The sequence below is a fragment of the Brachyistius frenatus genome, unplaced genomic scaffold (assembly GCF_029030835.1).
Source record: "Brachyistius frenatus isolate BFR_SWC_R1_liver_20210118 unplaced genomic scaffold, ASM2903083v1 Contig_106, whole genome shotgun sequence".
Classification (NCBI taxonomy): Eukaryota; Metazoa; Chordata; class Actinopteri; family Embiotocidae; genus Brachyistius; species Brachyistius frenatus.
The window spans coordinates 485951-505306 of record NW_027210705.1 but is presented as its reverse complement, the minus strand read 5'-3'; the positions used below and the strand labels follow the sequence as shown (position 1 = coordinate 505306).

Genomic DNA, 19356 nt, shown 5'->3' with positions numbered 1-19356 from the left:
CAATGATTTTGGACTACAAGGGCAGCAGTTTTACCATCAAAGTGGTCAAGGTACTGCATATAGCTGTGTCTGTTACATGGGTGGGTGTGGGTGAATCACAGACAGTGGTGTGTGAATGGCTTTCTGTGTGTTCTTCATTGTGTTCACCGGGTGCCGTCGAGCTCTGGCAGCAGGCTGGGCTCAAGCAGGGATGACTCAGGGTGAACGCAGTTAAATGACTCCAGACCTGCCGACAAATGGCAGCGTGAACCTGCAGGAGTCACTGACAGGGTTTGTATAGCGGCACTTTCCTCTGGTCTGACTGGCTACACACTCACCTCTGCTTGTTTTGTTTTTTTAAAATCTTCATTTTATTTCAAAATGTTCTGAAAGCAAATTATCGTTCTGTGTGGCGCAGTTTCAGTACAATAATTTAATTTGCTGTTTGCTGCCAAAAGCAGATATCTGACAGATTATTCTTGATTTTATTATTGAGATACTCTGCCAGCCTCAGACAATGAGTCACTGGGAGAGAAAGGATTTTTTTTTTTACAAAGTGGGCAATTTCAAATTCAAATTCAAACCAGAAAATTTCATTCACATTGTAGCTATTTGATTTTTATAGAATTAAGAAAATTACGCCTCAACTGTAAATCTGCTATTGTAGAAACAAAAAAATCTCTGTAGGATTTTATATGATTCAAGAGGAAGTCAGTTGTTAAACGACTGAGTTCACTGTTGAAACTCAAAAACTGCGATGTTCATATTAAGTGAGCCTCTGTTTGACATTAAAGGTTCGTACTTAAGTTGGTCCTAAAGCGTAAAGTTTCACAGTAACTAAGAGGTTTGCCATTTTAGAATGTGACTCAGTCTATTGTGGGCACAAGCTGAACACCGCCTACTCGCTTTCTCTGGGCGGATACAAGGGCGGAGATATGTTTCAACACACGCACGGCACAGGCGGGGGCCTTTCCTCTTGTAGGCTCACACACACACGCACACACACACACACTCACTCACACACACACACACACACACACACACACACACACACACACACACACACACACACACACACACACACACACACACACACACACACACACACACACACACACACACACACACACACACACACACACACACACACACAATGGAGATTGCAGTGGAAAGGAAGCTGGGGATTCCTGAGATTCCTGTGGACAAAAAGGTGTGAACTCAGGCAGCCGAGCAGCCTGGGAATTCTGCTGGGTCGGCTTAAGAGGCAGTTTAATGGCTGACCAGAGTTACTGGTGATCCACACAGAGAGATTAAAAAAAAAGAGATGGAGAGATAAAGGCAGAGAATTCAAACAACAGGAGAAACGAGGATGGCGGGAGAACAAGAGACAATAAAACATTAGGGGCTGTATTTTTAAATGTAATTTATGCCAGTTCTCAGTTATCAGTACGCATTTTTTTAAGTAACGCTGAATGTGAAACTGAAAGTTTTTCCAGAGAAATTGTCACAAAAGAGAAGAAGATACATATGTAACTTGTTCCCCTTTAGTGTGTTTTAAATGGTATGCACGAAGGTAAGAAAGGTCTCTCTTAAACTACTGTCTCTGCTGCACTGCTGTTTCATTATTTCTACTCAAGAACGCTTGATGGGAGAGGAGAGATGATGGGAGAGGAGAGATGGTGGGAGAGGAGAGGAGAGATGGTGGGAGAGGAGAGGAGAGATGATGGGAGAGGAGAGGAGAGATGGTGGGAGAGGAGAGGAGAGATGTTGGGAGAGGAGAGATGGTGGGAGAGGAGAGGAGAGATGATGGGAGAGGAGAGATGGTGGGAGAGGAGAGATGGTGGGAGAGGAGAGGAGAGATGGTGGGAGAGGAGAGGAGAGATGGTGGGAGAGGAGAGGAGAGATGTTGGGAGAGGAGAGGAGAGATGTTGGGAGAGGAGAGGAGAGATGATGGGAGAGGAGAGGAGAGATGGTGGGAGAGGAGAGGAGAGATGTTGGGAGAGGAGAGATGGTGGGAGAGGAGAGGAGAGATGATGGGAGAGGAGAGGAGAGATGGTGGGAGAGGAGAGGAGAGATGGTGGGAGAGGAGAGGAGAGATGGTGGGAGAGGAGAGGAGAGATGGTGGGAGAGGAGAGGAGAGATGGTGGGAGAGGAGAGGAGAGATGGTGGGAGAGGAGAGGAGAGATGGTGGGAGAGGAGAGAGAGATGGTGGGAGAGGAGAGGAGAGATGGTGGGAGAGGAGAGGAGAGATGTGGGAGAGGAGAGGAGAGATAGTGGGAGAGGAGAGATGGGAGAGGAGAGGAGAGATGGTGGGAGGAGAGGAGAGAGGAGAGATGATGGGAGAGGAGAGGAGAGATGGTGGGAGAGGAGAGATGGTGGGATGGGATGGGAGAGGAGAGGAGAGATGGTGGGAGAGGAGAGATGATGGGAGAGGAGAGATGATTGGAGAGGAGAGATGGTGGGAGAGGAGAGGAGAGATGATGGGAGAGGAGAGATGATTGGAGAGGAGAGATGGTGGGAGAGGAGAGATGATGGGAGAGGAGAGATGGTGGGAGAGGAGAGATGATTGGAGAGGAGAGATGATGGGAGAGGAGAGATGATGGGAGAGGAGAGGAGAGATGGTGGGAGAGGAGAGGAGAGATGGTGGGAGAGGAGAGATGATGGGAGAGGAGAGGAGAGATGGTGGTGGGAGAGGAGAGGAGAGATAGTGGGAGAGGAGAGGAGAGATGGTGGGAGGGGAGAGGAGAGGAGAGATGGTGGGAGAGGAGAGGAGAGATGGTGGGAGAGGAGAGGAGAGATGGTGGGAGAGGAGAGATGATTGGAGAGGAGAGGAGAGGAGAGATGATGGGAGAGGAGAGGAGAGATGGTGGGAGGGGAGAGAGGAGAGGAGAGATGGTGGGAGAGGAGAGGAGAGATGGTGGGAGAGGGAGAGGAGAGATGGTGGGAGAGGAGAGATGATTGGAGAGGAGAGGAGAGGAGAGATGATGGGAGAGGAGAGGAGAGATGGTGGGAGAGGAGAGATGATGGGAGAGGAGAGATGGTGGGAGAGGAGAGATGATTGGAGAGGAGAGATGATGGGAGAGGAGAGGAGAGATGGTGGGAGAGGAGAGGAGAGATGGTGGGAGAGGAGAGGAGAGATGGTGGGAGAGGAGAGATGATGGGAGAGGAGAGGAGAGATGGTGGTGGGAGAGGAGAGGAGAGATAGTGGGAGAGGAGAGGAGAGATAGTGGGAGAGGAGAGATGGTGGGAGAGGAGAGGAGAGATAGTGGGAGAGGAGAGGAGAGATGGTGGGAGAGGAGAGGAGAGATAGTGGGAGAGGAGAGGAGAGATAGTGGGAGAGGAGAGGAGAGGAGAGATAGTGGGAGAGGAGAGGAGAGATGGTGGGAGAGGAGAGGAGAGATGGTGGGAGAGGAGAGGAGAGATGGTGGGAGAGGAGAGGAGAGATGGTGGCACACAGAGACGAGCAGTCAGGAGAGCTGCCATGTTTCTATTTTGTTGTTCAATGAAGTTTTGAAACATCGCACAGCAATAAAATGCACATATGGATTTTCTCTCTGGACGAAGTGAATAAACAGTTTACAAAGAGAGAAAAAATAAAATCTAAGATTAAAAATGGGAATATTTTCAAATCTGACCAGTACATGGCAGCCTGATGTTCCTCGGTGTCCAAAGACAATTTTATAACGCTAAAATGAAAACTAAATAACTCCGATCTCAGTGTTAAATTTCTGGTGAGCTGGATATTTTGAAAGACAATATTTAATAACATTTCAAGGAATCATAGATTCAAAATTTCTCAATTGTTCCAAATTAAAGAAAGAATGAACACCTTTTGCAAAGTTACAGAGGAACAATTTACATCCTACATACTAAAAGAAAGTTACAAATTCTGACTTATTAAGTGACAATAATCTCATCAAACACACACACACACACACACACACACACACACACACACACACACACACACACACACACACACACACACACACACACACACACACACACACACACACACACACACACACACAAAGGCAGTGGTAACTTTGTCATACATGCACCTGTCTCTGCCACGATTGACACTCTCAGCCAGTGATGGACAAGAACAGACGTAACAGTGACGTCACTTCATTCACTAAAATTGCACACGCATACACACACACACACACACACACACACACACACACACACACACACACACACACACACACACACACACACACACACACACACACACACACACACACACACACACACACACACACACCACATGACTCATACACACGCACAATCACACTCATCTGAGGAAACATATGCTTGCAACTAACCAAGGACAGTAGGTGGAAATATGGCAAGCAGACCCCCCAGCTGTGGGTGTGGGTGTGGATGTGTGTGTGTGTGTGTGTGGGTGTGTGTGTGGTGGAGTGTGGGAGGGGTGGGGATGGGGTGGGGGTGGGGGGGCATGTTCCACACTGACTATATTAGGCCAGTCTGTTTCTAGCACAGGGAGACAGTGAGCACGCAGATATACAACTGTGATGTCACGGTCACGCTGGGGAGGCATGACTACATCTTATCTCTCTCCACTGTGCTTGTTCTGCATCACTCTCGACTGCCCTGCAGTGACGTGTGTGTGTGTGTGTGTGTGCGTGTGTGTGTGTGTGTGTGTGTGTGTGTTTGTGTGCCCTGTGATAACCCTGGAGTTTAATGACACAAAGGGATACATCAGCAGCTCTTGTGTCACACAAGCACCTCAGAGATCAGGAGAAACATACGGAGCAGCTTTGAGTTGTGATGTGTAGAGATGTTTGGATTTGCTATTTCTAATGCACTTTGTGTCTCTAATTACATCGAACACTGATGTTTCCATTGTGACACAAAGGTTAACTATTAGGTTAAGCTGTGGTGGAAATCATAAAGGATCATTTCTGTTCAACACAACTACTTTTCTGATAATATTGTACTCAGCAAAGTAAATGTGAAGATTTAGGATTATTTTACCCACAATTTTACCTCTCAGCTTTGTTTCCTTTTCCAAATAAGTTTGTTTTTGCCCTGTTGGACATGATTTTTACTAGGAGTCTTTAGATCCTTTACAAGTACAAATCCTGAATTCAACGATTTACTGAAATTAACTACAGAAGTATGAAGCGACTTGCAGATTTGGAAGCGTGAAACTTTCACTGTTTAGTACAGTATTTATTTTATTCAGTTATTATCACTAACATATTAAAAGCCACCAAAATCCCTTTTATGAGTGAAAAGATGTTTCATAATTTTTTTTTTCCAAAGCTAATAGCAGTTTGATTATTTCATCCAGTTTGTAGAGACTCAGTGAGAAAAAGGTTAAGTGCCATTTATCTGTGAGTTTAGCAACAGCTTTTTTGAAGATGGTTTCCCCAAACTTAATTTTAAATGAACTACATTTTAATGGCAGCTGTTTTTTTTATTATGAAAATATGTTAAGAGACATTAATGTGTAAAATATTTAATATTATAATAATAATATGTTTTGGATCATGAAATATGCAACTTCGCATATCAATAAATGCAGTGGATTTAAAAGTACAATCGTTCCTTCTGTAATTGTAGGAAAGTGAATGTATCAAAAAAGTGTAAATACCACAAAACTGGACCTAAGTCTTTGAGTAAATGCATCTAATTATTAGTCTACACCTAATTATATATAGATATAAGTGACAAAACTATGCTACTAAAACCAAAGTTTTAATAAATCAGATTCACCCTTATTAATTCAATAATGATTTAACATAATTGTAATTTTTTTTTTAACTGTTAGAAAAAGGAGAAAAAACACATTATGCTCATATCATAGTAAAATAAAATGAATATTGTGACAACATTATTTGATTAGTGTCAGTATGCAGATGCATTTCAAACACATGCATAAATGTATGTCTGCTGTTAAAAATGCATGACAACATTGTGACTCCTTTAAAGGAACCCATTGGCGTAGCGCTCCGTTCCATCAGCCCGGCTCTGTGACTCCCTCTCCTCTCTGCTCCTCCTTTCCTCTCCGTCCTCCCCCTTTCCTCTTCCTCTTCCCTTCAGAGGTGTCAGAGGAAAAAACTGTTCCAGTATGACTCCAGTGACTCTCTCTCTCTCTCTCTCTCTCTCTCTCGTCCACCACCACACAACGTGGGCTATGTGAAGGCTGTGACTGCTGCTGGCTGGCCCACTCACAGGATATAAGAGCTGTGAGCCCTGCCAAGGCGGTGAGGGGTCACACTGTGGAGAATGTATGTGTGTGTGTGTGTGTGTGTGTGTAATGAGACGCAGCGTGTGCGTGTGTTTGAGGATGAATGTGTCACACATGAGCTCCCCCGCTGGCTGGTGGCTGTCTGAGCAGCGACACCAGCAGCAGACGCCCTCATCCTGACGCTACAGCGCGGATAAGGCTTCTTGTGAAACATTCCACTCCGAGCAGCGTTTCCTGCTCTCACTTCCTTGTCCTTCCCTCCCGTTCCTCGCACGCCTTCCTCTCCGCCTGTCCACATGCCAATGTTACCCTCCAGCATTTCCCACCGCCCCATCTAGTGCTGCTCCACACCCCTGGGCTGGTCCCCTGGCCCACTCACAGTTCCTATACACCCCAGACTGGTGTACTGGTGTACTCCCTCCGGGCTTCCTGGAGAACCACCTTCCATTATCAGAACAAGCGGCCCAGCCCAGGACCGCTGCTGAGCTCATGGGGTCATTGTGGCCCCGAGTGTGACGTCCTCCTCTGAAGATGGACTCCACTCTTCTCAAAAATCTTCTGAAGTTGAACTAAAATGACCTCAGATAAGTGTGCTGATAAAGACTCTGAAGCAAAACATTTAGACCCACATTGATCTTTGAATACAATTCTGATCTGATCAATCATTTTTATTCACTACCAACATGATGACAAAGTGCTGTCAAAGCCAGCAAACACACCTGCTTCAACCATTCTTAAGAAGTTTTGAACTGATCTAAAATATTACATTGTAATGGACAGTGTTGTCATTCTATTATGACATACAGCTGATTGATTAGTTATTCAAGAGAAAGATATTCTGCTACTATTTAAATAACTGATTTCAAGCACAAATACTGACCATCAGCCAGCACTGTATTCAACATTTTCTGACATTTTTCATGTAGAAAAAAAAAAGAAGTCTTTTCAGAGTATTGTCCACCCTTCAAAGGAACACAGTTCTATCAGATACATTTTCAATACACAGAGGATATTTGCAACAAGTCAGTTTTACAAAACTTGCATTCGTTAAGCTCTCAAAAAGGACAATATCTTACTGCATTATGCATGAGTCTATCATCCTCCTGTACATCTGCAGAGCACATCCAGATCAAATATTATGTTTTCCTCGAAATAGCATGGTCAACTGAGAAGATTCAGAAATGATTTCCTAGTTATTTAAGTATTAAACTCTCTAATCCACACAGAGTGCTATGAAAGCCTCACTTGTGTGAGCTCCACACAAGAAACATGTTTATTAACCTGGCAAAATCTCCAATGACGAATGCTCCCGATCACTTATGACTAATGGACTATGCATATGTATGTGCATGTGCAAGTGTGGAATGTGAGCATGTCATTGACAGAAGATTAAATGGACATGCAGCCCGAGTTGTATTTTCTCAGCTCCTTCGTTCAGAGAGCAGACCGAGTGAGAAGGAGCGAGCGGTTCCAGCAGATGGGGCCGGGTCTGATACCGCCATCTGTCTCAGAAGTGCAAGAAACTGAGGAACCAGGCTGGGACTGTGCTCTACAGAGCTACAAAAAGCCTCAAAAATACAGAAGAGTTATGAGAAGCTGCAGAGCTGCTTATTAATTTAGATTTCAAAACTAGAAACTTGCATCACTAAAATTCCAACATGAGGAAGACAGAACCCACATCCTGATGTCCTCCACCATCTGTTTAACTTTCTAGCCATGTCTGTCATCTCAGCAGCCGTCAGTCTACTGGCCAGTGTGCTTTTCTGCAGCACCTTGATGCCCTCTGCAGTTACTTGTATCTCTCTCAGTCATTCTCCTAGACACGTACACTCCTTATAATAAACTTAACAGTTTCTTCAAATGCTGGCAGGGAGAGGACTCTCGCAGTGTGTTCCTTCCCTCAGCGGTCTCTTGTCTGGGGGCTCAGCAGCAGGCTTACTCACGGCCCCGGCCCACTCTTCCCTCCCACTCCTCCCTCCCACTCAGCCCCAGCCGTACCCCAGCGTGGGAGGCAGCGCAGCCCAGGACCAGAGCCTCCGGCTGGGCACACACACATAGCCAAGCACAGGCCCACGGCTCTGGAGCTTTGGCTTTCATTCCCCTCACCCACACAGAAACGAAAACATACACACACAACGTACACGCCGCCTACCCACACACAGTACCCACAATGATTTTTAGAGCACCTCTTTAATGATGTCATGTGCCTTACATCTGAAGAGAGCAGATGCAGGGGAAACACGTGGGAGTGTGTGGGCCGTACATGCTGTATGTGGGGTTTGAATCATGCTGCCAGATTTTTTTTATTTTTTTTATTTGGGTTTACATTAAAAACAATGAAATGTTTTACGTAGACGTGCACTGTTGGTCACTGTAAGAACAGAGCTTGAAGCATGCCTGAGCTCAGAAGGTTGTAGGTATTTATAAATCACTGCTATAGGGGAGGATTTTGATCTCATGAAAGGAAACTGATGACTGTGATGATGTCTGCTGATGTAATGGATGCAGTGTAAGATGCACAAAGAAAGGAACCCGTGATATAACATTTTACCCCCCTCAGTGCAAAGTGCATTCAGAAGGGGATTTAATAATAAGAACTCCGAACTGATCCTGGTTTCCACTGCCAGGGTCAGTTTCCATTTGATAAATGAGTTCCTGCATCAGTGAAAAATCACAGATAATGTGTGAATCTTACCAGCAGGACAGGAGGCCTCCATCGCCAGTCTTTGCCGCCTTTTCACTGATGTGCATCATGAAGAGTTCAGGCTGTGAAAAACAGGTGGCAGAGGGGCACGTCACTCACATCGTACTGAGCCTCTTCAAACTGACACCTTTATCAAGCTGAAATTTCAAGAAAAAATAGGGAATTTACTAAAACTGACTAGTACAATGTCACACTTCGTAGGATGGCTGTACTGCGAAGACAGATAATATTCAGAAGGGCCAGATTGCTCATTAGAATATCTCACATTTGTGTGTGGGCGAGCTTTTAGCAGTCCTTCTCCCTCTAGTCCCCAGCACTGTTCCAGAAACACTGTTCTCTGTCCAATACTAACTGGGATCCTAACCCCAGTCTGTCCGTTAGAAAAGTAAACCCGTGCACCAACTTCTGTCCAAGTTTCAAGTACAGTGTATGACAAACACCGTCAGCTTTCAGAAAAAAAACACAGCAGCTGTAGCAATCACATATAAAGCTCAATCTGCTCCTCAATTTCCCACCATGAATATCTCTGCACTTATTTTCCCTGAAGGATGAAGTTACATGTAGAGCATGTTATTGATCATATTGCCAGAAGTTTAACGAGTCAGACAGACAGTGATGTTCATACTGTACTACTCTACTTTTTGTCCTGCCAATACAACACATTAAGGTGATGGAGTATCACCGTGTGCGTGCACGTGTGCTGCACATGACTGCACTCAGAGCAACAAAACCCAAACATCAACGTTGCAGTGAAAACCATGTATCTCCAAATTTGATCATCTTATACTTAATGTGCTGAAGAATCCGTTAAAAACAAACAAACAAACACTTGAATTATCTGAAGAATAGATCGTTACAAAGCTTATTAAAAGTTGACCATGGTTTTCACAGGGCAGTGGCAACAAGTATTTTCTAGTGCGGCTGTCAAATATTAATAATAATGAAAGCCGAAAACCACAAAGGATTTAAAGACTGCTGTGGCAAATATGTCAAAATTCTATTTATGCATATTTATACATGATTAATACACGTTTTAGAAAAATCAAACCATAAAATACGGTTAATTAATAAGAACAGGCAATATTGGTAATTGACAATGGTGGTCCAACTCAATATATTACAAACTACTGAGTTACAACTGCATGTGTAACAAGTGCCCCCTGTTGGAAATAGCTCCACTGTGTCTAAAAGTGAGGGAGCATGGTTTTAATTATAGTCCTCTGACAAAAAAAATGATAAAAGACAAATCAAACAGCAAAAAATTGTGTTGAGTGAGTTTACAACAACATCTATCTAATTCACTGTCACTGAATTTGCCATCGTTTGTATTCAGAATGATACTTGCATTACCAACACCCCATCAGTCCCTGATTTCTTAGAAAGCCGATGCAATCACCGGTCGCTCAATGTGCTCCCTCTCTCCGGCTCTTTACGCATCTCTGTGGCTCTCTTCCTCTCTGCTCCCCTTGTCTATCCCGAAGTCACGGGGTCTCCCCCGGGGTAAACGCATTCCAAAACACAAGAATTTCCTCCAGCTCGACTCACATACCACCTCTCCCCTCTCTTTCCCCCTTCTCTGACTTTCTCGTACGCACACGCACGGGCTTTTGCGCGCACGAAACCGCGCGCACAAACACACAAACGCGCACGTGAAAAGCGCACAATGGTCTTGCCAGAGCCAGAGAAGACCACACACTGTTGCAATGCCATGTTCAACAGTCTCTGAGCTGTACGATCACGGAAACAATGCCAGCTTCACAGAACTTATACATTCAAATAACAAAGTGCTACAATTAAACACAAAAGCGCGTGCTTATTATAAGGTTGTGCATGACCACCTTTCTCGTTTTTCAATCAAAATTAGTGTATTGTTTTTAGGACAAATAATAGAACCTCAAAATTCAAATCCTAATCATAAATATTACATTTCTGTACCTGTATTCTTCAATGTTGCGCGTCAGTTGGAGCTAAGTTGCAGAGGAAAAAACAGCCCGATTTGCAGACACCTTCCTCGAGTGCAGTGCTCCAGGATCTATCCGATGCACAAAAAAACACAAGAGGCAAAGACTGAAGGAAAAAAAACCTCAGCGAGGGCTGAAACAAAAAGTGTTCGCAGAACAAGCGAGGACAGCCGCAGATATATGCGGGAGAAAGGAGGAGGATCGACTTATCAGGTCTCTCGCAATTTGCCGCTGTAATAGTCTCCTGTATTACTCATCAGATGCGAGTCCCTTCTCTCTCTCTCTCTCTCTCTCTCTCTCACTCTCTGTTTCATATGTCTGCCGCTTGCCTGCGGGGCTTTTCACCGGGTCGCTCGGAAATGCCATTGACTGGCTCTGCTGCTGCGGAGTGGAGGCTGCCTGCCCAAACTCACATCAGCCGGCCGCGGCTCGGTCCCCGCGTCCGCCGAGAAGCTGACCTTAGCCCACAACAAATCCCCCCCGCCGCCCCCTCACAGTCCGGGGACCGTCCCTGTACACCCGAAGCGACCGCGGAGACTAATATATGGATAGCGATGCCACTGACGGTGACACCTTAAAGCACCTGCACGTAGAAAACAGAAGTGAAAAAGAAGGGGAAGAAGACAGAGAATAGCCTGTGCTGAACCTAACAAACAAATAAAAACCTTTATTTTATGCTTAAACAGCAGAGACATTTAGGTATAATTGGAATAAGCCATCAAATAGCTACTGCAAATATTAAGTGTGTTAGCGAGATATAACCATAATTTCATCAAAAACAGAAGGAATATTTAAGTTTCTAAAGGAAATACATCTTTAAGGAGCTTCTTATTTTCCTTTCAACTAAATGAGCTCAAGAGGAGAAGCAGCAGCATTAAACTTAACAAAGATCATATTTCCAGTTATAAATATTAAGCTCTAAACATTTTTGTCTTCAGCTCTTGACAGAATTAGATGCATTTTTTTTTTTTTTTTTTTGCTAAGCAAAGATTCGAGAAAGAGGAGCAATGATTCCCAAAATGGGGTTCAGGGACCTCCATGGGTCCTTGAAAAAAAATCCAGGGGGTCCTCAGCAAACTGAGGAGGAGGTGAATTCCACTAAAATTAATTTTAATGACAACAGGTAAACGTGGCTGTCAAAGATTTCATTCCTCCACACAAGGACCTGATTCTCACATTAACTGCATCTTCTTAGTTGGAGATTCATTAAATGCAAATTAGTGGGAACCCCTCTGTTGTCGCACCAGGTCCAAATAGCTGCTCACACAGGCTTTAGTAATTAATTTAAGAAATGTCAAAGTTTGGCATTTTCAGAAAACCCTTTAAATATCAGCTCTTATACCTCTTCTGCCATTTTTTAAATCTTAATTGCTAAAAAAAAAAAAAACAACAACAAGTGAAAAGCAAGGAACCGCACTGAAGGTACATGTGAACTAAAAAGCACAAAGCAGAAAACGTAAGAGTGAATTAGTCCAGGATGTGAATTATTTACGACTAAAGCAGTCATTTAGCAGAAAAGCTCCTCGCGTGCAGATTTTCAGTCAAAACTTTCACTAAATGCGAAAGATTCTACAATGAAAACTTGACTGAGTAACGTCTCTATCTTTGTTTTGGGGAAATACACCTACAGAGGGATTGTACCTGCTCACTTACATTTATGCATCATCTACATTTGTATAAATTTCCTATGAAATATGCGAGATAATGTGATATTGCTCACCTGCTCCTTCCCCCCTCTGCTCTGGCAGACTGGCTCATCACTCTCAGTTTGAGAGGGAGAGTGATTTGGTACAGCGATCTGGGAAATTAACTAATGTTTTCACTGCTTGTTCTCTCACTCCACTGGCACAGGTTGAGGAGGCATGAGGTCTCTGAACCACACTGACAATATTACCAGCATGATGACTCGGGTTCATATTGTGAAATTCCCTGAATAAATTACTGTGCCCACTCTTTCTCTTATCTGGTTATGACAGTTATGACCTCAGTTTCTGGTATTTGGGATGGGTATTTCTTCAATGTAAACTTCCCAGAAATATTTTCTATAAACTGTGTTTCTGTAACTCTTAAAACCAAATTAATTTAACCCTTTGCATGACTTGTTGAATATCATGGTCACAAAAGAAGCTTTCATTTCGGGTTTGACTTGAGCAGCTTTTTCTGACGAAGAGCGTTTGATGAGTTAACCTTGCTTATTTAGGGAACTATGGATACAGATTACATTAAGTTTATCCTAATATAGCTGGGACGTTCTTAAATTTCACAATTAGGCTGTTAAATATACTGCTCAACATTTGGCCATCATGGACAGATTCAATCAAGCAAAAGCAGATAAATCGGGATGTTTTTGCTGCGTTGTCTTGCAGAGAATAACGTCTGCAGAACACATTTCAAATTCATTCAATTCAATGACTCAAATAATAGCAAATAATTTGAAAAAAAACAACAAATTAACAAAAAAAAGCAAAAACACCACTTTAGAACAAGACAGTTGAGGAAACGCAGCGCCCGCTGTGATTGGGGATAATCCCATACTTTGTGTTTCTGAGCAGAGTTGCTGTGTTTTCGATTCTGTGTCTGTATTGATCCTACTGAGCAGTATTGATTCTACGTCAACATAAATGCAAGCTCCCCCACCCCCCACTCCACCCCGCCCTTACTCCTCCTCCCCACCACATGTCATACACACAGCGAGCCTGCAGCAGGACATCAGAGGCACCAGGGAAAAGGTTGACCTGTCACGTTCATTGAACTTCAGTCCCCTTTTCTGTCTGCCCAAACACGAATGACAAACACCTGATGAAATCGCAGCTCGGAGATACCGGGCTGTCTTTGAAGTCACAAGATAAACACTTTCGCAAGGTGGCTTTATGCACCGGTGCCTTTGATAATCTGTTGTTTCACGATGTCAGCAGAAAAGTTGGAACTGCAGTGTTTCTGGAAGCTCCAAAAGTGTGAAAAAAGAACCTTGGTTTGATATAATTGATGGAAACATCATAAAGTTTGACATTAGTGGAAATCTTCGCATTGCTTTCTGCGCTAATGGGGTTCATAAAGTGGCACTTCAGAGCGTTTTGGAGTTAAAAATGCTTTATCTCAAACAATATAATGGTAATCCTCTTGGCCAATTGCTATTTTACGAGCCATCCCTGATTGATCTTTTACACATGAGGCCTACAAAGGAGCCAAGCTGCTTTGTCATTCTTTGAGAATTTGTCACTCAGAGCTCTCCTTCAGCTATCTGTGGTTTCAAAAACTCAAGTGGCCTAGTAGAAGTCAATGGTTTACCATTGAAGTCACTGGTGTACCGCAGTGGTAGTAATGCTCCAATACCTCCACCAGTGTGTTTCAGTGCTGGTATGTTGGCTAGCAGGCCCATTGTGTATATGCAGAGGTGTAGTGTGTGTTTTCTGTCTCCTCCCTGGGAATTCCCCTCTTTTCCAGCCTCGAACAGCCTGCTGGAGCCGCAGCTGTACATATGTGTGTGTCTGTGTGTGTGTGTGTGTGTGTGTGTGTGTCTGTATCAGGATGTATACACTAAAATGTGCTCAGTTATTCACATTTCAGTGCGCACAGGCATGCGTTAATGTAAGCGTGCATGTGTATGTGTTTCCTCCCGGATTCCCAGGGTTCTGTGGAGTTAAACCCTCTTAAATGTCCCCCTGGCTTTTGTCCTCACGTTTCAGCTGAATTTCCCTGCATTCATCCCACCATTCAGACTCTGTGTGTTCGAGCGCTCAGGAATGCACTGGGTTTGACAGGCGCCTAAACTCTGTGTGTGTGTGTGTGTGTGTGTGTGTGTGTGTGTGTGTGTGTGTGTGTGTGTGTGTGTGTGTGTGTGTGTGTGTGTGTGTGTGCGCGCGCGTGTGTGTGCGCGCGTGTGTGTGTGTGTGTGTGTGTGTGTGTGCGCACGCGTGTACATGTGTGTAAATGAGCATACAACAGAAAGAAAGACAGGGGTTTGGAAAGGTTTTTTTTTCTCCCCTTTTTTTCTCCATGTCTTTATGTGAAGGTTACTCGGAAACACACAATCACCTTACTTGTGCACACACACTTTTCACCTTTCCGTAGACACACACTCAACACCCACACACACTTCAAGTCACATGTGCTCTCACTCAAAGAGAGCTCTGCACCCACTCACCCTGACACCCACACAACCACCCACACACTCACGTGCACTGCCAAATAGCTCTCACTCTTTACCCTCCCACCCTATCCCCTCCCCACCCACCACCACCATCACCACCACCAAGCGCACACATGCATTGTACACATGCACATACTCACACACACACACACACACACACACACACACACACACACACACACACACACACACACACACACACACACACACACACACACACACACACACACACACACACACACACACACACACACACACACAGTTTCACACCAAGTGCTGGGCATGCGCCTGATCTGGTTTCCTCTTTTGCTTTGCGAGCGACCCGCAGTGATAAAATAAACACAAATACGTGATAATCACATTCCAGACATTTCTCTCCTGCCGGTGGGAAGTTTTAACTGGTTTTCTGCAAGAGTTGGTTTGTGGGTGTGTGTTTCAGTGTGTGAGAGTGGTGTGTGCAACCCCAGAGAAGAAAAAAGGAGAAAGAAAATGAGAGAGAGGGAACAAAGAGATCTAGGGCGAAGTCTCACATTCCTCAGTCCTGCCAATATCCTACCAGTATACTAGACCATCACAGCTTAACACACACACACACACACACACACACACACACACACACACACACACACACACACACACACACACACACACACACACACACACACACACACACACACACACACACACACACACACACACACACACTGCAAGAGACAGCCAGATCTGAATAAAATCTCCTCATTTGCACTACATCTGTGGTATCAATCTAGCGCGAACAATTCCACATTCTTTTCGCAAATCCCATCATGCAACATTCAACCGAAACAAAAACTTCCACTGACAATGGCATCATCACAGTAAAAAAAAAAAAAAACACTGCATGAGATTTTAAAGTTGGAAAAAGGTGAGTGAAAAGAAGCCAGAGAGTGAAAACACACAATCCTTTGGAATCCTAATCCTCTGAATAGTGAAAGGAGAGCAATCCGACCTTGTGTTCTCACTGATTGACTTAGTTTTTGTTGTTTTGTTTTTTGCAGAAAGAGACAGAGGCAGTGAGAAAGAAGCTGCAAACATGAGAAGCGGAGAGTTGTGTTGAAAGAGTAGATATGGATGGGACCTACCTGAGCACATGGCCCGCATGGCATGCACACTTCCTCAGTCAACACGCTTTGTTTCTCCTCCTCCTCCTCCTCTCTGCTGCTACATGCTTCTCCATCTGTCTGGCTCACTGCGCCTCTCTTCTTGTCTTTCTCCCCCTTCCTCTCTCTCTCTCTCTCTCTCTCTCTCTCTCTCTCTCCCTCCCTCTCTCTCCCTCCCTCTCTCCTCCCCTCTCATGCTCTACAAGCCCTCTCCTCTCACTCTGCTGCCCTCTCCAAAACTTCTCCACTTCTTTATTTTTTTAAACAAAGACAACTTGTCCTTAATTTTACACCTCGCTCTTTTTCTCAGGCTCTCACTCAATAAAGTTGTCCCTCATTTTGTGAGAAGTGAAAGTGATCCATGAAAGCAGTCTTAACTAGATAGTCTCTCACTTTTCCCCATGCTGCACGGTGTGTGTGTGTGTGTGTGTGTGTGTGTGTGTGTGTGTGTGTGTGTGTGTGTGTGTGTGTGTGTGTGTGTGTGTGTGTGTGTGTGTGTGTGTGTGTATGAGTTTGCTGCTTCCTTTCCATTCACCTCCACACATATGTCTTTAAACATTGTTCTCTCTTTCCTTATTTGTCCACCTTTTCTTTCTCCAGCTTCTCAGTTTTTTTTTACTGTCACACAAATTCACACCCACACCCACACTATGTCTTCTATATAAATCTACTTTTCTACTTTTTCCACATTGCTTGTGCACAATTGCACAAAATGCACAATATGCCTCGGTAATGAAATCCGACGACGTCTAGCTCATCTCCTGTATTTCTCTCAAAAGAGAACTCCAGTTTATTCAAACAGGCAAATCTCAGCTGTGTCAGCTGCAGAGGGAGAGAGGAAGCAATGGGGGATGTGAAAGAAGGACAAATGAAGGACAGAAGGACAAACAAATTGGTCATACAATCTGAAAAACGGCCTTGCACAGTGCACACATGTTGCTGAACTGGGCATTCAGTTAGCGACTCAGGAGCTCCAGAGCACACCAAGCGATTTTTTTTTTAAAGCCTGACAACCAGAATATGCATATGTATCTTGATATTCATATTTTAAGAAATGTATTTCCTGCTTCTGTACCAGCTAAATAATATCATATACAAATAATAGTATACAATAAATACTATAGTAAAGTAGGCTCAGGACTTTGAACCCAGAGACAAGGTTTCATGTCCTGCTGCTCACATGTGGTGTGGTTGAGGCTAAAAAAAACATTTTGTATAGAAAAAGAAGGCGGTTTCTGTTAAATCCACGTCCTTCCTTTGTGTCACAATTGACTATTTCAATATATAACCAAGACCACAGCCTTTGATACAAATATAAACATATAATATATCTGCATTAAAAAAATCAGTCAGAGAACATTTGACAAAAATGTTCTGTGTAAACATTTAGAAAACATTTTCCAGATAATGATCAATAGATGATGGCCTTGTGCAAAGCTTCTGTAAAAGTGCTGCTGAAGAGCGTTAAATCACAGCAGGCAGGACGTAGCAATACAGAATGTGCAGAGAGTCCTCAGCTATCTGTTCAGTACATAATTACAAACCCACAAACCTGTGGAGGAACAACAAGCTTTTCTTTGGTTCATAGGTCACATGAAGCTCGAAAAGCATCCACCTGTATGGACAACAACAACATTTAAACATTTGCAATTATGTACATAATGACAAACAAAGAAAGACCATCGATACGTTCAGACCTGCTGCGACAACAATTTATCTATTTATCTGGTTTCCTCATTATGCTGGAAAAAACATGTAATTGAGGCAGCATTATGTTTCTGTAGAAGAGTATTTGGTGTTGTGATTAAGTAGGATATTAACATACTTCTTAGCAGACGTGGGTGTGATATATTGTGTGCTTACAGAACAGACTGGAAATAAGCCAGTCACATCATTTTAGCAAGCATGCAATTATTTTATGATTCTCACCTTACCTGTAATAATATTTCACCTGGCCTCGCTCTATTTCCACATATTATTTATTAACAATTAAGTAGGACTTGCACAATAGTGGTGGAGGAAGTAATTAGCAAAAGTGCCAGTGCAGCGGTGTAAAAATACTCCATTACAAATAAAAGCTCTACATGAAAAATCCTCTGTATGTAAAAGTACAGGAGTATCAGCAGTTAAAGTATTAAAGTAAAAGTCCTTGTTTCATCCCTCTGACTCGTGTTATTGAGGTGTGGGACATCATTAGATGATTGATTTTGAAGCGTGAGTGTGTCAGCACCATGTTGCTGTTGTAGCTGCAGGAGGTGGAGCTAGTTTAAACTGTTTTATATTCTGTTTTATATACAGACAAACCGTTAGATAATAACTGGGAGAGAAAGAAAACACTAAGTTCTGGCACACAAATTTGTTTTAGGTTTTCAGACTTTTTCTCAAATCTTTGATTTTTGGTGAGATATTGGATCATTTTAGCATTATTGAAATAAAACCATGTGAGAGGTTCAGAGGGAAAAATAACGTGTGAAATGTGACCCCGACTACACACTTGATTTCATAAGACACTAGAAAACAGACAGGTTGGAAACCAATGGTTTCATCTTTATTAATGTTATATTTTAAAAGTTTGTCATATTATCCATTGTGTCAAACCTTCAATTTAAATGGAACTAAAGCCATCAAATAAATGTAGTGAAGTAGAAAGTACAATATTTGCAAGTAACATCAAATCGATATACTCAAGTAAAGTACCAGTACCTCAAACCTGTACTTCAATAGTACTTGAGTAAATGTACTTAGTTACTCTCCACCACTGTTGCAGTGTCTAATATAATTTAGCACAATGACGAGCTGCTCTGAGCTGTCCCTGTGTTTTCTGCAACATACTGAGATTTTAACATTGTAACTATTTAATCAATATTTTGTTCTTTTCTCCAACTTTTTCCAGCCCTTTTTTTCTGAAGGTTAGAGGTCCCTTTTTTTTTTCGAAGTTCCCATGAGGGCATCTTCCAAATACTTTTTTTTCACCTCATAGTTTATTACTTTCTGCAGCTGATATTCCACAACAAGCGTTTCTACTGTATGACTTCCAGTCCGGTCAAGGAAGCTTTATTAATGCATGAAAAAAGGTGTGCTTTGTGAGCGACAGTCACACGGTCATCTTCCCGGGGACCCAGCCGCCACTAGGAAGCGAGAAAACACACACTGGTGTTGACGTTGCAATCAGAAATTCCAAATGTGGTTTAGTAGGGCAGCAA

The 19356-nt window shown here is 43.4% G+C and overlaps 1 long non-coding RNA gene across 1 annotated transcript in view; it reads right to left on the bottom strand.

Moving 5' to 3' along the window:
- Positions 1-13464, bottom strand: part of LOC138628816 (uncharacterized) — a 44406-nt gene extending 30942 nt beyond the window's left edge. The window contains exons 1-2 of the long non-coding RNA XR_011311494.1: positions 10839-13464; positions 8895-8965 (exon numbers count right to left, since the gene is read on the bottom strand). This is a non-coding gene — a long non-coding RNA (uncharacterized lncRNA). The remainder of the gene's footprint in view (positions 1-8894; positions 8966-10838) is intronic.
- Between the last annotated feature and the right edge of the window lie 5892 nt (positions 13465-19356).